General features: G+C 35.5%; 2 protein-coding genes across 2 annotated transcripts in view; both read left to right on the top strand.

The window, feature by feature from the left end:
• Positions 1-21,817, top strand: part of LOC101892653 (troponin C) — a 519,923-nt gene that overhangs the window by 264,990 nt on the left and 233,116 nt on the right. The window lies entirely within an intron of this gene.
• Positions 1-21,817, top strand: part of LOC101897782 (serine-rich adhesin for platelets) — a 169,530-nt gene that overhangs the window by 55,960 nt on the left and 91,753 nt on the right. Inside the window, exon 2 of the mRNA XM_059131002.1 lies at positions 453-480. The gene's annotated coding sequence lies outside the window, so the exon portion shown is untranslated. The remainder of the gene's footprint in view (positions 1-452; positions 481-21,817) is intronic.

Below are 21,817 nucleotides of genomic sequence, written 5' to 3'. Positions count from 1 at the left end.
TTTTATTTCTGAAGATTCAACCAACGATTGTTCATTTACCTTGAAGTCGTTAATATGGAAATTATGTTTCGGATTTGTTGTTGTTTTTGTTTTTTTTTTTTTTGTCTACCAAAAACCATCACAGCAGCAATAACAACAACAACATTGCACCAGCAGTACTCAAAATGTGAATGAACTGTGAAATCGATAAATTTTTAAAGTGTCGATTGGATATTGGAATTTGAAGTTACGTTGTTGACTTCCAAAGTGATTTGGTATTGGTTCCGCATTTTCAAAATCCATCATTTGAAGGGTAATTTCTCTATTAAGATGTGGAGCTAAAGAAGTTTTTGAAATTATTGTTATTTTTTTTTAAGGAAATTGAAGCTGATTAAATATTATAATTATTGTTAATAATTAAAGTAAATTTTGTTTCATTATTAACAATTAGTTTTTTTTCGTCTATTTTGCAGAAAGCCTGAGGATATTATGATTTTGTTGGTAAGTGAATAATTGTTTAAATTAAGAAATTTAATAAGAAAAATTAAAAAATACGTTAGTTAAAAGGTTTTTTACATAGAAGACCGCCAGATCATGGCTTCATAGAAAATCTGAAGATATTTTCATAGAAGAACAGAAGAGTCTCTCATAGACGACGAGAAATGTTTTCTTCTCATAGAAAACGAAGAGGTCTTCTAGTCATAGAATACCAAGGGGATTTCCCATTGAAGATCCGTAGTTCTGCTTGAAGAAGATCAGACTTTTTTTGGCGAGAGGGCCTTCTGCACATAGAAGACAGGAAAATCTTCTCACGGAAGACCAAAATGTTTTTTTTTTCAGATAAGGCCAGAAAAAATTTTTTCAAATAGAATTCTCGAGATACTAGAAGAAAGACTTCTCAGAGAAGGCCAAAAGGACTTTTCACAGACGCGCATAAGTTGCTGAGAAGACTTTCTTCTCTGGGAAAGCCTTCTGAACAGCTCCTGGAAGCCTTTTTCTCAATCTGGAAGAAAACCCTTTCTGAGAAGATTTTCTGGGTTTTACTGAAAAGACCGTCTGGGCTTCTATGTCTTCTCAGAAAAGACAAGAAAGTCTTCTCTGGAAAGGCATCTTCTCCTAGCAGAAAAGAATGTCTTCTTCCAAAGGTCAAAAAGGTCTTCTTAGAGCTGACCAGAAGGTTTTCTCAGAGAAGAATGTATTCTCAAACAGAGCACAGCAATCACCTTAGAAGGTCTATTAAAAATAAAGTCAAAAAGTGTCCTCATAGAAAGCCAGAACGTCTTATCAAAGAAGGACAGAAGATGACTTACGAAAGGCAAAAAGTCGTGTCAGTAGTAGTAAGTAAAAAAGGCCTTCTCATAAAACACTAGAAATTCTTCTCACAGAAGTGTAGAAAGTCTTTTTAAATGCCTGGAGGTCTTCTCAAGAAAGGCAAAACTGTCGTATTCTCGGGAAAGTCCAGACGCTGTTCCCGGTATTTTCACAGATGAATAGAAGTAATTTTTACTGAAGCCCAGAAAATACTTCCCAGAAAAGACCAGAATGTCTTCTCAGGAAGGGCAAACTAGTCATCTCTTTTAGAAGACCAAAATATATTCTCCTAAAGGACAATAGTGACTTCTTCCAGAAGACAAAAAGGTCTTCTCAGAGCTGACCAGAAGGTTTTCTCAGAGAAGAAAAACAGAGCACAGCAACCACCTTAGAAGGTCTATTAAAAAAGGTCAGAAAGTCTTCTCAAAGAAAGCTAGAAGGTCTTCTCAGACAATGCCAGAAGATCTCTTAGGTAAGGCAAAATGTCGTCTCAGTAGGTCTTCTTAGACAAGTCAAAAAGGTCTTCTCATAGAACACCAGAAATTCCTCTCACATAAGTCTAGAAAGTCTTCTCAAAGATCCTCTCAGGAAAGGCGACAGTTTTCGTCTACGAAGGTATTCTGGGGAAAGTTCAGACGCTGTTTCCGGTACTTTCACAGACGAATAGAAGTTCTTTTTACTGAAGCCAAGAAGGTCTTCCCAGAAAAGACCAGAATGTCTTCTCGGGAAAGGCAAAACAGTCGTCTCTCTCAGAAGACCAAAATATCTTCTCCCACAAGACATAATTTTGTCTTTCAAAAAAGCTAAAAAGTCTTCTAGGAGCTGGCCGGAAGGTCTTGTCAGAGAAGAAAGTTTTCTTAACGAGATCACAGCAATCGTCTCAGACGGTCTACCAAAGGAATGTCAGAATGTCTTTTCACAGAAAGCCGGAAGGTCTTCTCAGAGAAGGCCAAAAGGTATTCTAAAAAAAGGTAAAAAGTCGTCCCAGTAGGTCATACTAAAGTCAAAAAGGTCTTCTCATGGAAGACCAGAAATTCTTCTCACAGTAGGCTAGGAGGTGTTTACAAACAAGAGAAAAAAAGAAGCTCTTTTTCTACAACAGAAAGAGATCTTCTCCCAGGAGGAAAAAAGCTCTTCTCTCAAGATATAGAAAGAGAAAAAGCTCTTCTAGATGAGAAAAAGCCACTTCCCAGGAGAGTACAAGCTGTTCTCCCAGGAAATAGAACGAGTTGAAGCTCTTCCAGAATAGAAGAAGCCAATTCCCAGGAGATTAGAAGCTCTTCTCCTAGGAGACCAGATGCTCTTCTCTCATGAGAAAAGAGACGAGAAGGTATTTTCACAGAAAACCACAAACTCTTCTCATATCTTCTGAGAAAATCAGAGAGAATGAATTGTTCTTGAAAAGAAACAGAAAAAAATCCTTAAATCTCTGAGGACACTTCTTACCAAAGAAAAGAATCCACAAATCTCTGAGGACACTTCTTATCAAATAAAAAACCTGTCAGGACACTGAGGACACTTTTTTCCAAAGACAACAATTATTCTGGACACTGAGGACACTTTATTTTGCGCAGAAAAAAATCTTCATGTGCCTAAGGACACTTTTCTCCAAAGAAAAAAATTCCTCAGGTCCCTGAGGACACTTTTCTTCAAAGATAAAAATCATAAGGCCCAGAGGAAAATTTTTTCTCAAGAAAAAATTCCTCAGGTCTATGAGGACACTTTTCTTCACAGAAAAGGCCCTGAGGAAACCTTTTCTTCAAGAAAAAATCCTCAAGTAAAAGTGGACACTTTATTCCAAAGAAAAAAATTCTCACGTCCGTAAGAACACTTTTTTCCATAGAATAAAATCCTCAGTCCCTGAGGACACTTTTCTCCAAATAAAAACCTTACTGAGGTCCCTTAGGATACTTTTCTTCAAAGAAAAAAGGCAGAGGGCTCTTTTGTCCAAAAAAAAATTGTCAGATCCCTGAAGACACTTTTTTCTATAGAAAAAAATTCTTCAGGCCCCTGAGGATACTTTATTCTATAGAAAAAAATTCTTCAGATCCCTGAGGATACTTTTTTCTATAGAAAACAAAATTCTTCAGATCCCTGAGGATACTTTTTTCTATAGAAAAAAAATTCTTCAGATCCCTGAGGACACTATTTTCTATAAATTTTCAGGGCACCGAAAACACTTTTTTCTATAGAAAAAAATAGGATCTGAGTACGGGTCTATATAAAAAAAATAAACTCTTACCCACATTGGGTTTCAGAGATCGAATTCTTTATTCGACTCCGGCCTTTCTTCTCAAGTGATAAAATTATCTTCTCTTAAAGAATGTTAAGTTCTTCTCATAGAAAAAAAAAACAGCATTACTTGGAAAAATAAACGCTACATCTAGAAGATCAGAAGGTTTTCCCACAAATGGCCGTATGGACTTCTCATAGAAGGCCGGACATTTTTCTCATAACAGGCAAAAAAGGCTTCTCGAAGCAGTTCGAAACATCCTCATCTAGTGAACCAGAAAGCTCTCCCTTTCTCACTTTTTAAAAGGAGCTTCTCTTAAAAACAACTTTTTTCCAAAGACAACAATTATTCTGGACACTGAGGACACTTTATTTTGCGCAGAAAAAAATCTTCATGTGCCTAAGGACACTTTTCTCCAAAGAAAAAAATTCCTCAGGTCCCTGAGGACACTTTTCTTCAAAGATAAAAATCATAAGGCACAGAGGAAAATTTTTTCTCAAGAAAAAATTCCTCAGGTCTATGAGGACACTTTTCTTCACAGAAAAAAAAAATTATCAGGCCCTGAGGAAACCTTTTCTTCAAGAAAAAATCCTCAAGTAAAAGTGGACACTTTATTCCAAAGAAAAAAATTCTCACGTCCGTAAGAACACTTTTTTCCATAGAATAAAATCCTCAGTCCCTGAGGACACTTTTCTCCAAATAAAAACCTTACTGAGGTCCCTTTAGGATACTTTTCTTCAAAGAAAAAAGCCAGAGGGCTCTTTTGTCCAAAAAAAAAATTGTCAGATCCCTGAAGACACTTTTTTCTATAGAAAAAAATTCTTCAGGCCCCTGAGGATACTTTTTTCTATAGAAAAAAATTCTTCAGATCCCTGAGGATACTTTTTTCTATAGAAAACAAAATTCTTCAGATCCATGAGGATAATTTTTTTTCTATAGAAAAAAAAATTCTTCAGATCCCTGAGGACACTATTTTCTATAAATTTTCAGGGCACCGAAAACACTTTTTTCTATAGAAAAAAATAGGATCTGAGTACGGGTCTATATAAAAAAAATAAACTCTTACCCACATTGGGTTTCAGAGATCGAATTCTTTATTCGACTCCGGCCTTTCTTCTCAAGTGATAAAATTATCTTCTCTTAAAGAATGTTAAGTTCTTCTCATAGAAAAAAAACAGCATTACTTGGAAAAATAAACGCTACATCTAGAAGATCAGAAGGTTTTCCCACAAATGGCCGTAGGGACTTCTCATAGAAGGCCGGACATTTTTCTTATAACAGGCAAAAAAGTCTTATCGAAGCAGTTCGAAAGATCCTCATCTAGTGAACCAGAAAGCACTCTTTTTCTCACTCTTTAAAAGAAGCTTCTCTTAGAAACAAAAAAGGTGTTTTTCAAGAAGATATCGTATTTTGTCCTCCTAGATGGTAAGGTGCGAATATTCGTCTTCGTATGGAAAATATTTAGATGGTTTTCGCTCTATAAGAACCATTGGGAATACCTTCTATTTCTTGAACCCGTTTTTAATAAACAGTGGATTTTTGAAAGTATTTTTTTCGGAAATCTCCAAATTCTCTACCCAAATATTTCTATAAAGAATATCATGAGGTATTATTTAGAATATTTTTGGTTTATTGAAGACATTTTCAATACTTAATAAATATTTGATATTTGAAAGTATAATTTTTTAAGACAATTTCAAATTCTATAAACATTTTAGCAATAAACATTCCATCACTCACTCACTCACATCACATTATATAATTCATATCTCAATAAATTACTATAATTAATAATGAGCAGCTTAAAGCAAATCACATACAGACAGACATCACGAAAGTGAGATGGATGAACACATGCCTCAAAAAAAACAACAGCACAAAAAACACGCAAATCTTGAAGCGTATAACTCATGGATGAATAAATGGTTGGCTGGCTGCCTGTCTCTATTCCCAGGCAGTTGGTTGTGGAGCACGAAAAACAAAAAAATAAAATAAAATTGAATAGTAGTTTCAAGCTAACAAACCAAAGCCCCTCTCCTTCTAACTCAGAAAATCAATGAAGCAAATAAATATTTAAAAGTGTGCCGTGGCATTAAGCGTGACATACACGTGAATAATTTTTTTATTTATTTTTTCATTAATGTTTTTGATATTTTTTTGTTGGAAAACAATTTGACAATCTATCATTTGTCGCTTTTGCCATCGTAAAAATAAATAATGAAGCTTGGCAGTCATTATTGCTAAAATATGATTTTTTGTATTTTTTTTTTTTTTTTTTGAGTTAATATTTTAAGAAGAATCACGTTTGTCCTCCTTTTCGTTTAGGAGTTGGGTTCTTTTTAAAATTTTTTGTAGCAATGCCGAGAGATAAGTAAAAATGTTCATAAAAATATTATTGCAATCTGTGTGTCTCTGTGTAAGGCAAAAACAACAAAAGAATTGGCTATGTAATAATCAGTGGGCTTGTGTCTTAAGTTTTTTGTTTTGGGATCCTTGACGAAAAAAAATCAGTAGATTTTTAGAAGTTGTGTTCTTTTTAAAATATTTTGTTAAAAGATGAGGGGCGAGAAAAAAAGATCATAAAATTAATGAATGTAATGTGTTAGTAAGACAAAAACAAGTAAAAAAGCAGTAAGTTCGGCCGGGCCGAACTTTGAATACCCTCCACCATTTGGAACGAATTAGAAAATTTTCAAAAAAATAAAATCCATTGAAAATTCTGTTAAATAATATCGGAAGGGATATACGAGTTTGTGGACCTATATAGACAAATCTATGTCTGGGGGTAAAGTACTCACAAGGAACTCCTTGTGTGGATTTTCAGATAATTCTATTGGGAAATGTGACTAAAATCATGAAAATCTCAAATATCGGGGTACCGTTATATGGGGGATATACGATATTGTGAACATATATAGACAAATTTCAGGGGTTAAAGTCCTCACAAAGAACTCCTAGTGTGGATTTTCAGACAATACCATTGGAAAATATAGCTAATATCATCAAAATACCGAATATTTTTAACCTATATAGAGAACTGTATGTCAGGGGGTAAAGTGCTCACAAAGAACCGCTTGTGTGGAATTTCAGACAATTCCACTAAAAAATGTGGCTGAAATCATCAAAATACCGAATATCGGAGGGTACCGTTATATGAAGGATACCGATATAGCACATCTTCGAACTTGACCTGCCTGCAGACAAAAGAGAGATCTGTGCAAAATTTTAGCTTCGTATCTTAATTCGTTTAGACTGTGATTACAACAGACGGACGGACAGGGCTAAATCGTCTTAGAATTTACGCTGATCAAGAATATATATACTTTGTTGGGTCTAAAATGGAATGACGAACTTAATATACCCTCCATACTATGTATGGTGGACGGTATAAAAATATCAAATGGCCCAAAAGGTAATCATTGGGTTTGTGTCTTAAGTCTTTTGTTTTGAATGGTTGACGAGAAAAGCCAATATCTTTTTTTAATCCCCAAGAATAGATAATACTCAGATATATGGCTACAGAGGTTATGTATCATTTGATATGACCTGCCTCATCTAAATAACGGTTGTAGATCCAAGGTCTCTTTGGACCAAATTCGTTTTAGGATTTTTGGAGTTGATCTAGCAATTTCCGTCCGTCCGTCTCTTTGTGCAGGTGCGCACGATAAATCTCGAAGGGAGTATCCGATTTGGTCCAAACTTGTTACATCGTAATATTTTTGTCAAACTTAGATGGAGTTCGGAGATGGGCAGAATCGGTCCACTCCTTCTGGTACCTCCCCCACAAAAAAGGCAAAATTTTCGAACGAAAATATTTTACTGGACAGAAATGAAAGGATAATTGGATTTGGCTCCACCTATGCAAATCCTAATATATTTTCACCAGTGCTTCGTCAGATGCGAAACTGGACAATATCGATCCACTCCGTCAAGTACCTCTCCCACTGCGGGTCAAAATTTTGAATAATTATGACCCTTACAAAATGTGAAATATGAGTCAGATTGTCTTCAAATTCGGCACATCCCAATATTTTTAGGATTTGGTGAGAAGATGGAATATGTCGGTCCACTTCTTTTGGCAGCTTCCGGACAAAAAATCGAAATTTTGAATAACCAAAACGATCATAAAATCCGAAATAAGCATCCGATTCTCTTCATATTTCACATATCCAATTATTTCTACTACCACAAGATCTCCTGTGAAGTTTGGATATATCGGTCCACTCCTTCTGGGACCTCCCCCACAAAGCGTCAACATTTTGAAAATCCATGAAGCTAATAAATCGCGAAATTAACATCCAATTCCACTCAGACTTGGCACATCTAAATATTTCTATCAGCAAAAGATCAAGATCTGTAATAAAGATGGTAGCGATCGGACCACTCCTTCTGGTACCTCCCACAAAAAAGGTTGAAATTTCCAAAAAAAAAAAAAAAAATACTGCACAAAAAGAGAAAGGATGATCCTATTTTGTTCCAACTTTATAAATCCTAATATTTCCATCAGTGCTACGTCAGGTGTGAAAATGGACAATATCGGTCCACTCCATCAGGTACCTCCCCCACAAAGGGTCAACATTTTGAATTTTTATAATTCTTACAAAATGTGATGTAAGAATCCGACTGTCTTGATGATGTGAGTAATATATCATAATATTTTTATTAACCCAAGGACTGGTGCGAAGATGGAATGAATCGGTCCACTCCTTCTCACATCTCAATATTTCTATCATCACAAGATCTGTTATAAAGATGGTAGAGATCGATTCTTCCTGTGCCTTCCCCACAAAGAGACAAAATTTAGAATAACCATAACGATTATAAAATCCGAAATAAGCATCCGGGTCTCTTCATATTTCATATATCCCATTATTTCTACTAACACAAGATCTGCTGTGAAGATGGGATATATAGAACCACTCCATCTGGTACCTGCCCCACAAAAGGGTCAACATTTTGAATATGCATGAAGCTGATAAATCACGAAAATAACATCCGATTCCATTCAGACTTGGCACATCTCAATGTTTCCATCAAAACAAGATCTGTTATAAAGATGGTAGGGATCGAGCCATTTCAAAAAACAAAACGCTCAAATAAAGCAAAAAAGCATCCAACTCCTTTCAAATTTTCACATATTCAAATATTTGCTAAAAAACAAGATGTGTTGTGAAGATTATATATGTATCTGCGAAAGCCTTCTGGTACCTTACCCACAAAGGGTCACAATTTTCAATTTAAATTTTCAACTTTTATTTGTCATAACTTGCGAAACAAGTCAGGGATTACTTTACAGCTTGCTCATCTAAATATTTCTTACAACCAGAAACCTGAGATGAATCTGGAGATTCTGATTTTGCATAAAATTAGATATATGTGTTCGATTTTCTTGCAATTGTGCCCAAATAAATATTTTTATCTGTATTAGATGAAGTATGAAAAAAGAATACATCGCTCGATTATATCTGGAACCTCATGCAGATTTTAAAATTTTCCGAAACTGATCACATATCTCATATAAAGTGAAGGAAGTAACCAATATAGCCCAAACCTGGCACGTCACAATTTTTATATCATATATATTTAGGACCGATACGAAATGGACAATATTGTCCCATTCCTTCGGAACCTACCCCATGGAGGGTCAACAATTTGAATAATTATAACAGAAGTCCAAATATATCGAACATTGGTTGAGGGGCTATATCTGTCCGCAAAACCGACTGATTTTCTTTAACTTGGTTTCTATAGAAACAAGTAAAAAAGTATCGTTCGGTTTTGCCTACAGATAAATACCCTCAGCCAATGTTCGATTATTTAATAATATTTTGACTTCTGTTATGATTATTTAAATGTTTAACCCCTTATGCAGAAGGTTCCGAAGGAATAGGTCAATATTGGTTATTTCGTATCGGACTTAAATAAATATGATATAAATATTGCGACGTGCTAGGTTTGGACTGTGATATGTCAATGAAAATTTTAGTATGTACCAAGTCTTGAATAGAATCGGATGTCAATTCGCCTTTTTATGAGCTTCATGGATATTCAAAATTTTGAGCCCTTGTGGGAAGGTACCAGAAAGAGTGGACCGATATATCCCACCTTCACAACGGATCCTTTGTTATTGGAAATAATAGGATGTGTTAAATATAAAGATAACCTGACGCTAATTTCGGATTTTGTGGCGGAGGTGCCTGAAGGGAGTGTACAGATATTGTCCATTTTCACACCTGACCTAGCACCGATGCAAATATTTGGATATGCAAAGTTGGAGCAAAATCTGATTATCGTTTCTTTTTGTGTGCAAAAAAATATTATTTTTTTAAATTTCGACCATTTGTGGGGGAGGTACAAGAAGGAATGAACCGATATATTCCATCTTAACACCAGACCTTGGGTTAACATTAATATTGGCATGTGTGAAATTTGAAGACAATCGGACTTTTATATCACATTTTATAAGAGTTGTAATTATTCAAAATTTTGACCATTTGCGGGGGAGGTTCTTGATGGAGTGGACCGATATTGTCCATTTTCACTCTTGACCTAGCACTGACGCAAATATTAAGATTTGCAAAGTTGGAGCAAAATCGGATTATTTTTTCTCTTTCTGTGCAAAAAATTTTTTTGTTTGAAAATTTCGACCTTGCCCATCTCCGAACTCGATCTAAGTTTGACAAAAATATTACGATGTACCAAGTTTGGACCAAATCGGATACTCCCTTCGTGAGTTATCGTGCGCACCAGCCAGCCAGACAGACAGACAGACGGACGGACATCGCTAGATCGACTCCAAATGTTCTGAAACGGATTTGGTCCAAGAGACCTAGGGTCTAAAACCGTTATTTCGACTAGGCACGTTTTGACCGTATCAAATGATATATACCCTCTGTAGCCATATGGCTGAGGATTTAAAAATTGTCCTCAGCGTACTGAGGATTTTTTTTGCTTACGTCCGAGGCCTGAATATTTATAGAATATCGCTGATGTGTGACAAATTGTATTCTTTAAAAAGCAATCGCTTGTAGTTAACATTTAAGAATTTTTTGAAAGTTAATAGCAAACAAGTATGTGTCTTAAGTCTTTTGTTTTATAGTGGGTTTTTTGCTCATAGCAATATAATAGACATTAATATCATTTTGTTATTAATATTTATGGAAGATTTATACCAGTTTTGATTTAGAATTGCACATTAAAGTTATTTTTTACTTTCACATTTTTTCGATTTTTTATGGGATATTTTTTTGAAGGAATAACTTAATAATGAGGTTCCGAATTTAAATTGTATTTTTGCAAATTTGCACAGCACATTTATCAAATTATGGGAATTGGAGATTTATTTTAAAATAATTTTAATATTGGCAGATGCATGTTATTTAAATATTACCAAAAAATCTGGACACTAATGAAGTGATCCATGGAAAGATGGTAAAATGCAGAGTTTATAAATCTGAATTCCATGATTCCATTGCCCCTAAAAATTAACATTTTTTGTGAATTTGAATCCCACTTTTTTTTTTGGAGTTCCCTTTACATACCTAAACGAATATTTTTGTGATGACTCAGTGGAACTGATATACCAATGTTTATGTAGGCCTGAACATATGTATGTGTGTGTGTGTTTTGTAATTAACCCATTAACACAACATTTAAGGTGTAACTAATTGCTTTATTGTTGTTGTTACTTTTTCATATCAAATCAACGCCATGGGAAATATCGCAACGGCGTCGTTCATTCATCATCTGGCGGTAATCATGTGTGATTGTGTGTGTGACTGAGCCCGAGTGAGCATTTCATTTTATTTTTTTGCAACTTCATTATGTTTTCATTGTGATTATATCTTTATTTATTTATATGACCGTATCTGTTTACTTCAATCTGTACCTAGTTACCTATATAATACAAACATACGCATACCGATTGGTGTGTGTGTGCACATTCATCTAAAGATTACCAAATGATAGGAAATTAAGTCATATCGTTGTGGAATCGCAAGTAAAAAAATTAAAAAAAATATATATATTTTTTTCTGTGTCAAAATAGTAAAGAAAAGTGTAATTTCGAAAAATTTTATAATTTTCTCACGAGCCGATAGCGTAATAGGGCATATGCTGAGGATGGATGCCCGATTGATCAGTTGCATTTGGCTCGACGCCAATGTTGGACGATTTAAATATATTTTGACTTCTGTTATTATTATTCAAATTGTTGACCCTCTTTGGAGTAGGTTCCGAAGGAATGTGCCAATATTGTCCATTTCGTATAGGACCAAAATAAATGGTCCGATCTCTACTATATATATATATATATATATATATATATATATATATATATATATATATATATATATATATATTTTTTTTTTTTTTTTTTTTTTTTTTTTTTTTTTTTTTTTGCCGATTTTGTGTTGATGGAAGTATTGAGATGTATTAAGTATGAATGAAATCGGAGATTAATTTTGCGTTTTATGAGCTTCATTAATATTCAAAATTTTGTCCCTTTGTGCGGGGAGGGGGGTTTGTACGAGAAGTAGTAGACCAATATATTTTATTTTCACACCAGACCTTGAGTTAACAAAAATATTGCTATGTGTGTAATTTGAAGACAATCGGACACTTACATCACATTTTATAAGAGTGGTAATTTTTCAAAATTTTGACCATTTGTGGGGGAGCTACTTAATGGAGTGGACCGATATTGCCCATTTTCGCACCAGACACAAGTATTAGGATTTACAAAGTTGGAGTTGGATTATCGTTTCTCTTTCGGTGTAGAAAATATATTTTTGAAAATTTCGACCTTTTGTGGAGTGGTGAGTACCTAATGGAGTGGGCCGATATTGTCTATTTTCACACCTGACGTAGCACTGATGGAAATATTGGGATTTATAAAGTTGGAACAAAATCGGATCATACTTTCTCTTTCTGTGCAGTTAAATATTTATTTTATTTTTTTTGGAAATTTTGACCTTTTTTGTAAGAGGTACCAGAAGGAGTGGTCCGATTGCTACCATCTTTATTACAGATCTTGATCTTTTGCTGATAGCAATATTTAGTCTGAATGGAATTGGATGTTTATTTCACGATTTATTAGCTTCATGGGTTTTCAAAATGTTGACGCTTTGTGGGGAAGTTCCCAGAAGCAGTGGACCGATTCTGGACCGATTCCAACTTCACAGCAGATCTTGTGGTAATAGAATTAATGGGATGTGTGAAATATGAAGAGAACCGGATGCTTATTTCGGATTTTATGATCGTTTTGGTTATTCAAAATGTCGACCTTTTGTAGGGAAGCTGCTGAAGAAGTGGACCGACATATTCCATCTTCACACCAAATCCTGGGTTAATAAAAATATTGGGATGTGCGAAATTTAAAGACAATCGGACTCTTATTTCACATTTTGTAGGGGTCATAATTATTCAAAATTTTGACCCGCTGTGGGAGAGGTACTTGACGGAGTGGATCGATATTGTCCATTTTCGCACCTGACCTATCACTAATACGAATATTAGGATTTGCGTAGTTGGAGCAAAATTTTCTTTGAAACTTTCAACATTTTGTGTGGGAGGTACCAGAAGAAGTTGACCGATATTTCCCATCTCGGAACTCGATCTAAGTTTGACAAAAATATTTGTACCAAATCGGATACTCCCTTCGAGAGTTATTGTGCGCACCTGACGTATATCACTAGATCGACTCCAATTGTCCTGAAACGGATTTGGGCCAAAGAGACCTAGGATCTAAACCCGTTATTTCAGCTAGGCACGTTTTGACCGAATCAAATAATATATATCCTCTCTGGCCATATGACTGAGGTTATAGAAATTGTAGAGAACGGTACCTCAAAATATTGAAAAACAAAATGCTCAAATAAAGCGGAATAAGCATCAAACTCTCTTCAAATTTCACACACACAAACATTTTTGCTAAAACAATCTCTGTTCTCAAGATGATGTATATCTGCGAACCCCATCTGCTACCTCACTTACAAAGAGTCACCTTTTTAAATGCTTGTATCTGTCATAACTTGAGAAAGAAGCCAGCGATTCTTGCTATATCGAAATATTTCTCTCAACCAAAAATGGATATGGAATTTATGATTTTGTATGAAATTTGATATAAATGTTCGATTTTCTTGTAATTCGGCCATTACCAATATTTTTATATGTATTAGATGAAGCATGAAAATGGAATTCTTCGGTCGACTACACCTGGTACCTCAGGCACATGTTAACATTTTCTAAAAATTATCGCATGTGTCATGTAAAGTGGAGCAAGTAGTCGCTATGAAATCCAAACTTGGCACGTCGCAATATTTATATCATATTTTTTTAGGTCCGATACGAAGTGGGCAATATTGGCCCATTCATTCGGAACCTACTCCATAGAGGGTCAACAATTTGAAAAATCTTAGTTGAAGTCCAAATATATTTTAAAAATCGAACTTTGGCTGAGGGTATACATCTGTCGGCAAATCCGTCTGATACTTTTTAACTTGAAGACATTTTAGAGGGCCCTCTAGAGTTCTTTCCTGTTCGGCTATTTAATCGATTTTTTATTTAATTTATTTGAAAATGTCTTTGAGAAAAAAAAAACCACTTCCCCTCCTCGATGATATTTCAATTGAGCTAATCATTTATGTTTTATTGGATGTTTTGAAATAGTTATCAAATTTGTTGATCATGCCCCAGGGTGGGTGTGTTGCCTATGATTATGACGATAAAGAATGAATGGGTCTTATGGATTTATGTTTGTTAAAAACCAAAAATAAAAAAACAAAATTAAACATTAAATTAATCACTTTGAGTTAACGGTTATTTATTCCATGCCATTTTTATTGCCACTAAACACGCCCCATAAAAACAATTCAGGGTGGGGGATTTGCTAATCAAATTGGTTGCGTCGAGTGGGCGTGATCTTTTGCGGTTTTACTGATTTGTAGAGGCTATTTGGCCTATTGACACGGGATAGGGGGTTGGGGGAGAAAAAAAACAAAGTTAGAAAACCCATAATTCCTTCTCAGCGAGCTGTTTGAAAACACTATATTTCAAAAAAAAAAAAAAAAATAGTTGGATACAAAAGACTTAAGACACAAACCCAATAATTTTGAAATCTTCATTTTTTTAATTTAAATTTTTTTTATTGATCCAGATTTATTTGCAAACCACTGTATCCAAGAAATATCCACGATTAAAGTCTGTAAATTCAAAACCGTTTTGAAACTACTTATTTTGTGGCATTTCACCATGGAGTTTGGCCTACGACCATCGGTAATTGCGGATCACTTGAAATTAATGGTGATGCTGCCTGAAAATGATCTCTTTCAACATCCGCCCTGCACTCCACCCCTTCGACCTTCAAAGCAAATAAAACCCAACATTCCCCCAACTCCATTTGTCATGCCGTCAAGTGTAAAAGTTGGTAATTGTTGGTAATTCGTGTTGAAGTTTGGCTTTTCGAAAAACTTTCAAATTCCCATCGATGCCATTTGCGTTGGAAATAATTGAAGTTTGGTTTTTGTTTGGGCATTTATCTCTTTTTGGGATTATAATTTTAATCTTTTGTTTGTTGTTGTTTCTGTTTGGTTTGGTTTATGGATCCCTTTTTCTCCATTGCTTTTTTTCTGTGAAATGTCATTTTTGAATTGCACCATTACGGGCTGGGAAAAATGATTGTCAAGTTATGTCAGCAGTGCCATAGATTTCCGTTTGCAATAAAAAAACGAACCCCAAAACAAATGCAAAATACAAAACCAAACAAAATAAATGGAATGAAATGCGTTTTAGAGAGTCAAATTGTGTTGTAATGACAGCTCAATTGCTGAAATTGTTACAAATACTGGTAATGACTGGCATTTGTTGTAATAGGGCGGAAAAAGTTAGTGGTAACGATTTTAATTTTTTTTTCAAAAATCTCTCCAAATACAAATCACCTGAGGAACTATTTCTTCAACTAAAGTCCTCCCTATAGAAAGAAGTCTCCTCAGGAACCTGAGGAATTTTTTTTTAAAAAAAAAGTCTCCTCAGGAACCTGAGGAATTTTTTTCTATAGAAAAAAGTCTTCTCAGGAACCTGAGGATTTTTTTTCTATAGAAAAAAGTCTCCTCAGGAACCTGAGGAATTTTTTTCTATAGAAAAAAGTCTCCTCAGGAACCTGAGGAATTTTTTTCTATAGAAAAAAGTCTCCTCAGGAACCTGAGGAATTTTTTTCTATAGAAAAAAGTCTCCTCAGGAACCTGAGGAATTTCTATAGAAAAAAATTCCTCAGTTGAAAAAAATTCCTATAGAAAAAAGTCTCCTCAGCCAACTGAGGAATTTCTTTCTATAGAAAAAAGTCTCCTCAGCCAACTGAGGAATTTCTTTCTATAGAAAAAATTCTCCTCAGCCAACTGAGGAATTTCTTTCTATAGAAAAAAGTCTCCTCAGCCAACTGAGGAATTTCTTTCTATTGAAAAAATCTCCTCAGCCAACTGAGGAATTTCTTTCTATAGAAAAAATCTCCTCAGCCAACTGAGGAATTTCTTTCTATAGAAAAAGTCTCCTCAGCCAACTGAGGAATTTCTTTCTATAGAAAAAAGTCTCCTCAGCCAACTGAGGAATTTCTTTCTATAGAAAAAAGTCTCCTCAGCCAACTGAGGAATTTTTTTCTATAGAAAAAAGTCTCCTCAGCCAGCTGAGGAATTTTTTCTATAGAAAAAAGTCTCCTCAGCCAACTGAGGAATTTTTTTCTATAGAAAAAAGTCTCCTCAGCCAACTGAGGAATTTTTTTCTATAGAAAAAAGTCTCCTCAGCCAACTGAGGAATTTTTTTCTATAGAAAAAAGTCTCCTCAGCCAACTGAGGAATTTTTTTCTATAGAAAAAAGTCTCCTCAGCCAACTGAGGAATTTTTTTCTATAGAAAAAAGTCTCCTCAGCCAACTGAGGAATTTTTTTCTATAGAAAAAAGTCTCCTCAGCCAACTGAGGAATTTTTTTCTATAGAAAAAAGTCTCCTCAGCCAACTGAGGAATTTTTTTCTATAGAAAAAAGTCTCCTCAGCCAACTGAGGAATTTTTTTCTATAGAAAAAAGTGTTCTCAGCCAACTGAGGAATTTTTTCCTATAGAAAAAAGCCAACTGAGGAATTTTTTTTCTATAGAACTGAGGAATTTTTTTCTATAGAAAAAATTCTCCTTAGCCAACTGAGGAATTTTTTTCTATAGAAAAAATTCTCCTCAGCCAACTGAGGAATTTTTTTTCTATAGAAAAAAGTGTCCTCAGGAATCTGAGGATTGTTTTCCTATGGAAAAAAGTGTCCTCAGGAACCTGAGGAATTTTGGCTGTTGGCTGAGGAGACTTTTTTCTATAGAAAAAATTTCTTCAGGTTCCTAAGGAGACCTTTTCCATAGAGAAAAAAAATCCTCAGTTGCCTGAGGAGACTTTTTTCTATAGGAAAAAAATTCCTCAGTTGGCTGAGGAGACTTTTTCTATAGAAAATTTTTTGTTGATAATATTATGCAATAGGTTTAAAATTGACTTCTCCCCAAGTTTTTTTTTTTTTTTTTGTTTTCTTTTTTGCGCTTGGCAGCTACAAAATTGTCTTCCCCGAACCATAGCAGCGACAAGTGTGGGATTTCGGTTTTTGCTATTGTGTTTGGTTGGTGTTTGGAGTTATGTTTTGCTAATTTGTTTAAAAGCTTAGCGAAATAGAAAAAACCTGCTAATCCTCTGTGGAAGATGATGCTGTGTAATAAAACACCTCATTCGCCGAACGTGGCTGTAGATGAGGAGGATGTTTTGTTTTTATCGAAATTTATTAGTTGTCACGTAGCCATAAACAGATTACGCTCAAAAATGATTTAATAAATGCTCATAATGAATTGTTGCTAATAAATCAATCACCTGAGGTGTCCACCCACCTAAGGTGTCCGAGTTGTTAATGAGATATCGCATAACAAGTGTGGCGGAACCAAAATAAAAAAAAACTCATTTTGATGTAATCAGATGAGCTAATCTTGACAAATTTGGCGATTTTTGAAGCCTCGAAAATAATTGGGACAAAACGGTTTGTTGACGGGTGTGATATTTCATTGGATGCGCGATTATGGAAGAGGATAATTATTTTCAAATATTTATTAGAGTAAATGTGATTTTAGAGGAAGCCCGCTATCTTCTTCTGCTTCATGCCGCCAAACTTGTTCTCCATGGAAATTTTCCTTAAAGCCTAATAAGATTTGTTTGCAAGAATTGATTTATTTTTATTTTCGGTTTTCATTTGGTGGCCAAGTTTCGTTGGCTTTTGAAGAGTAATTACACAACAGCTCTAGCAATGAGTCCAACCAGAGTTGGTAACAGTCATTGCTGCTGCAGCTAAAATCTTGTCACTTAACTAGTTGGCTGTTAGATGCAACGAACAAAAAACAAACTTAGAAGCCAGCAAACCAGCCGAAAGACACCAAGTCAAGAGTTGCAGCGACAACGGCCCAAGGCATGTGTGCCATGGTCATATGACTGGTACTGGTACTTAAATGTTGTTGCTCCACCACGACAGAGACCAGCATTCAAACTAGAGTTGCAACAAATCTCCTCCATAAGACCAACTCGAACACACACCGACACACTCACGAATCGTATCTACAATTGGCAAGATCATGCCAACATGAATAACAGCATCATTCATGAATCTAGTCGTGTGGATATGTTTGGCTGACTCCAGCTGAGGAGGTAGCCGCTTCCAAAGAACCACACAAATTAAGAGCTTCTTTAAAACGCCATTAGCCGACAATCGCATTAAACAATGATGAACAGTTTTAAATGCTGTGGCATAATAGCCTCGGGAGAGGTTGGAGTCAAGCAAGGCAACTTTTTTCAAACTTTAGTCAAACTTAACAAATCTTAAGGAAAACAATTCAACTACAGAGATGTAGGAAAAATTTTTTAGATATTCGACCATTTTCCGACCAAAAGTAAAGAATAAATTTTCTATAGAAAAATTACTCAGGCCACCGAGGTAAGTTTTTTCCATAGAAAAAAAATCCTCTGGCCATTGAGGTAAGTTTTTTCCATAGAAAAAAATTCCTCACGCCACTGAGGTAAGTTTTTTCCATAGAAAAAGTTCCTCAGGCCACTGAGGTAAGTTTTTTTCTATAGAAAAAAAATTCCCCAGGCCACTGAGGTAGGTTTTTTCTATAGAAAAAAATTCCCCAAGCCACTGAGGTAGGTTTTTTCTATAGAAAAAAATTCCCCAGGCCACTGAGGTAAGTTTTTTCTATAGAAAAAAATTCCCCAGGCCACTGAGGTAAGTTTTTTCTATAGAAAAAAATTCCCCAGGCCACTGAGGTAAGTTTTTTCTATAGAAAAAAATTCCCCAGGCCACTGAGGTAAGTTTTTTCTATAGAAAAAAATTCCCCAGGCCACTGAGGTAAGTTTTTTTCTATAGAAAAAAATTCCTCAGGCCATTGAGGTAAGTTTTTTCTATAGAAAAAAATTCCTCAGGCCATTGAGGTAAATTTTTTCTATAGAAAAAAATTCCTCAGGCCATTGAGGTAAGTTTTTTCTTTACAAAAAAATTCCTCAAGCCACTGAGGTAAGTTTTTTCTTTAGAAAAAAATTCCTCAAGCCACTGAGGTAAGTTTTTTCTTTAGAAAAAAATTCCTCAAGCCTCAGTTAGAATTCATTCTATTATCTTTGCTTGGTATGAGCCATCAAATCCTAAACGGCAACATTGTACAACATAAGTTATTTTAAAACTTTGCCGAGAACAACAAAACGTTTAGAACAATGGACACATTTTCCCTCGTGAAGCACTTCAATAGCAGCTGCTGCTAGACAGCCAGGCAGAAACAACAATAACTCTATTATTTGTAGCTTTCAGAATTCTTAACCACACAAAACTTGGCGAAATAATCAATCTTCGTAGCTGACAGCAGCAACCGTCGTACTTCGAAGCGTTGCAACACTCCGCCACCTTTTATCGATTGTGGTGGCTGCAGCCTCAAATCTTCACGTAGTTTGTCAGCTCATTATGTTCCGAAGCAAAAGATACAATCCAGCAGCTTCTGTTGTTGCCACTTCTACGAACTGAATTGCCGGCCAAACAAAGGCGATTTCCCGCCTTTCTTGCCAGTCGTAGATCTGTCGATTATTGGCTGGCTTGGCTTGTTGGTTAGTTAGGTGATTCAATCTTCGATTTCCGTTTTGCTACTGTTTCAGCAACGGCAAGTGTTTGTTGCTGTTGTTGATTTTCCCTCTTTTGTTTTGAGATTTTTCAATTTGTTAAATTGATTGAAAGTATTGAGAGCAACAAGCGGGAGAATACGAGGTTAGTGGGAAAGTTATTTGCTCTATGAGGATTTCTAAGGAAACTGAGGAGACTTTTTTCTATAGTAAAAAATTCCTCAGGAAACTGAGGAGACTTTTTTCTATAGTAAAAAATTCTTCAGGAAACTGAGGAGACTTTTTTCTATACAAAAAAATTCCTCAGGTCCCTGAGGAAACTTTTTTCTATACAAAAAAATTCCTCAGGTCCCTGAGGAGACTTTTTTCTATAGAAAAAACTGTCCTCAGGGACCTGAGGAATTTTTTTCTATAGAAAAAACTTTTCCATAGAAAAAAAATCCTCAGGTCCCTGAGGAGAGTTTTTTCCATAGAAAAAAAAATCCTCAGGTCCCTGAGGAGAGTTTTTTCCATAGAAAAAAAATCCTCAGGTCCCTGAGGGGAGTTTTTTCCACAGAATAAAATCCTCAGGTCCCTGAGGAGAGTTTTTTCCATAGAAAAAAATCCTCAGGTCCATGAGGAGAGTTTTTTCCATAGAAAAAAAATCCTCAGGTCCCTGAGGAGAGTTTTTTCCATAGAAAAAATCCTCAGATCCCTGAGGAGAGTTTTTTCCATAGAAAAAAATCCTCAGGTCCCTGAGGAGAGTTTTTTTCCATAGAAAAAATCCTCAGATCCCTGAGGAGACTTTTTCCAACAGAAAAAATTTCTCAGCTGGCTGAGAAGACTTTTTCCTAAAGAAAAAATTTCCTCAGCTGGCTGAGAAGACTTTTTCCTAAAGAAAAAATTTCCTCAGTTGGCTGAGAAGACTTTTTCCTAAAGAAAAAATTTTCTAGCTGGCTGAGAAGACTTTTTCCTAAAGAAAAATTTCCTCAGCTGGCTGAGGAGACTTTTTCCTATAGAAAAAATTTCCTCAGCTGGCTGAGGAGACTTTTTCCTATAGTAAAAATTTCCTCAGCTGGCTGAGGAGACTTTTTCCTATAGAAAAAATTTCCTCAGCTGGCTGAGGAGACTTTTTCCTATAGAAAAAATTTCCTCAGCTGGCTGAGGAGACTTTTTACTACAGAAAAAATTTCCTCAGCTGGCTGAGGAGACTTTTTCCTACAGAAAAAATTTCCTCAGCTGGCTGAGGAGACTTTTTCCTATAGAAAAAATTTCCTCAGCTGCCTGAGGAGACTTTTTCCTATAGAAAAAATTTCCTCAGCTGCCTGAGGAGACTTTTTCCTATAGAAAAAATTTCCTCAGCTGGCTGAGGAGACTTTTTCCTATAGAAAAAATTTCCTCAGCTGGCTGAGGAGACTTTTTCCTATAGAAAAAATTTCCTCAGCTGCCTGAGGAGACTTTTTCCTATAGAAAAAATTTCCTCAGCTGCCTGAGGAGACTTTTTCCTATAGAAAAAATTTCCTCAGCTGCCTGAGGAGACTTTTTCCTATAGAAAAAATTTCCTCAGCTGCCTGAGGAGACTTTTCCTATAGAAAAAATTTCCTCAGCTGGCTGAGGAGACTTTTTCCTATAGAAAAAATTTCCTCAGCTGGCTGAGGAGACTTTTTCCTATAGAAAAAATTTCCTCAGCTGGCTGAGGAGACTTTTCCTATAGAAAAAATTTCCTCAGCTGGCTGAGAAGACTTTTTCCTATAGAAAAAATTTCCTCAGCTAGCTGAAGAGACTTTTTCCTCAGCTGGCTGAGGAGACTTTTTCCTATAGAAAAAATTTCCTCAGCTGGCTGAGGAGACGTTTTCCTATAGAAAAAATTTCCTCAGCTGGCTGAGGAGACTTTTTCCTATAGAAAAAATTTCCTCAGCTGGCTGAGGAGACTTTTTCCTCAGCTGGCTGAGGAGACTTTTTCCTATAGAAAAAATTTCCTCAGCTGGCTGAGGAGACGTTTTCCTATAGAAAAAATTTCCTCAGCTGGCTGAGGAGACGTTTTCCTATAGAAAAAATTTCCTCAGCTGGCTGAGGAGACTTTTTCCTACAGAAAAAATTTCCTCAGCTGGCTGAGGCGACTTTTTCATATAGAAAAAATTTCCTCAGCTGGCTGAGGA

The sequence above is a fragment of the Musca domestica genome, unplaced genomic scaffold, assembly GCF_030504385.1.
Source record: "Musca domestica strain aabys unplaced genomic scaffold, Musca_domestica.polishedcontigs.V.1.1 8, whole genome shotgun sequence".
NCBI lineage: Eukaryota > Metazoa > Arthropoda > Insecta > Diptera > Muscidae > Musca > Musca domestica.
The sequence above is the reverse complement of the archived record's forward strand: the minus strand, read 5'-3'. Positions and strand labels throughout refer to the sequence as shown.